The following is a 2,102-nucleotide window of genomic DNA, read 5'->3' as shown; positions in this document are numbered from 1 at the left end:
TTGTTTGCCTATACTAAAGACGTTCAGTTCCAAGGTCATATTGCCAAAAGAAAGCTTCATGACACCATTCCTACAATTGATCAATGCATTAGAAGTTGCAAGGAATGGACGTCCTAAGATGACCAGAATCTAAGATGGTGAATTGAAAGCCTGATGTGTGTCCAGTACGATAAAGTCAACAGAAAAATAGAACTTGTCTACTTAGACCAACACATCTTCGATAATCCCTCTAAGGACCTTCACTGACCTGTCAGCTAATTGTAAGGTGATAGTTGTTGGCTTCAACTCACCCAAACCGAGTTGCTCATATACCGTATATGGCAACAAGTTCACACTCGCTCCCAAATCTAGCAATGCTCGCTCAATCCTAAAATTGCCAATGATGCACGAGATAGTTGGGCAACCTGGATCTTTATATTTAGGAAGAATGTTATGCTGTAAAATCGCACTCACATTTTTAGCCAAAAATGCCTTCTTCTTGACATTTAATCGACGCTTGATAGTGCACAAATCCTTCAAAAATTTTACATATGAAGGCACTTGTTTGATTGCATCAAAAAGAGGTACATTGATTTTTACTTGCTTAAAAAGCTCAAGAATTTCAGAGTTTGGTTCAAGCTTTTGCAAGGGCTTTAATCTTTGCGGAAATGGTGCTGGAAAAGGACATTTGATTTTTTCAGTAGATGTTGGTGCTTCAGTTTCTTCGTTATCCTTTTCTTTTGTCTTGGAAGGGTCAGAATCAGGTATGACTTGTGTTTGTTCTAGGACTGGTCGATCAATAACTTTTTGACTACGCAAAGTTATTATACTCTTCGCTTGTTCTTTATGCGAAGTTGAAGATAATGCATTGCTACCGCCATAGACTTGAGGGTTGAGCTGGTAGCTTACCCTTCTCTTGAGCACTTAAAGTAGTGGTCAGCGTTGTCAGTTGATTTCTTATTTTATCATTGATTTTAGCTTGACCTTGCATGAAAGATTGCAAAGTTTCTTCGAGACTGGTTTTTTGAGGGGGTGCGTGTGCATAATAAGTTTGCGGAGGTGGAGGAGTTGGGTTATATACTTGTTGAGGTTGGTCATTCCTCCATCTGAAATTTGGATGGTTCTTCCATCCAGGGTTGTAGGTACCCGAAAAAGGATTATTAAAAGATTTTTGATATGTATTCGTAACATTGGCCTGATCGTGCAAGACTTTCTTGAATGCGGGTATTGTGGGGCAATCAGTGGTGAGATGGCCAGGCATCTCGCAAATCCTACAACACTCGCTGTTATGTTCTATGGTCTTGACGGGTTCAATCCTTCAAAATTCAATTTCCTCTACCTTTCTAGTAAGGACTGCCATTTTAGCCTGAATATCATCCTGAGTACTAAGGTCGTAAAGGCCCCCGTGTCCAATGCTAGTAGGCTTAGGCAAAGGTTTATTCACTCTATCCCCTGTATCCCATAATTGTGCAGTCTCTACGAGAGAGTCTAAATAGTCCCATGCCTCATCGGGTTGCTTTTCCAAAAATAGACCATTGCACATAGTCTCTATAAATTGTTTTAACTGTGGAGACAACCCTTCGTAAAAGAAACTAATGGTTCTCCATGTTTCAAACCCGTGATGAAGACAAGAGAGAAGCAACTCTTTAAATCTCTCCCAGCATTCATAAAATGTTTCATGATCTTTTTGTTGGAAATTACTAATGTGCCTTTTCAAAAAGTTAGTCCTTTGTGCGGGAAAGAACTTTTTCAAGAACTCTCTTTGCATATCATGCCATGTTCCTAGCAATCTAGGTCTCAAGGAGTTCAGCCATGTTTGGCTTTATCCTTTAAGGAAAAAGAAAACAAGATCAATTTAAGGATGTCTTCCGATACATTTGGCACTCTAAATGTGATGCTAATTTCCTCAAAATCCTTAAGGTGAAGATAAGGGTTCTCGGATTCCATCCCATGATACTTGGGCAGCAATTGAATTATTCCTGGTTTGCTTTCAAAGTGTCCTACGTTTTCAAGAATAATCATGCATGAAGGTTGATTAGTCCTAGTAGGGTGTAAGTATTGTCGAAGTGTCATAACTGGGGGTCTACCTTCATCACCATGGTGACTTCCTACATCATCATCAG

General features: G+C 39.6%; 1 pseudogene; it reads left to right on the top strand.

Moving 5' to 3' along the window:
* Positions 1–1,592: 1,592 nt before the first annotated feature.
* Positions 1,593–1,690, top strand: LOC113461555 (annotated as a pseudogene).
* Positions 1,691–2,102: the final 412 nt, after the last annotated feature.

The sequence above is a fragment of the Phoenix dactylifera genome, unplaced genomic scaffold (genome assembly GCF_009389715.1).
Source record: "Phoenix dactylifera cultivar Barhee BC4 unplaced genomic scaffold, palm_55x_up_171113_PBpolish2nd_filt_p 000495F, whole genome shotgun sequence".
NCBI classification, from domain to species: Eukaryota; Viridiplantae; Streptophyta; class Magnoliopsida; order Arecales; family Arecaceae; genus Phoenix; species Phoenix dactylifera.
The sequence above is the reverse complement of the archived record's forward strand: the minus strand, read 5'-3'. Positions and strand labels throughout refer to the sequence as shown.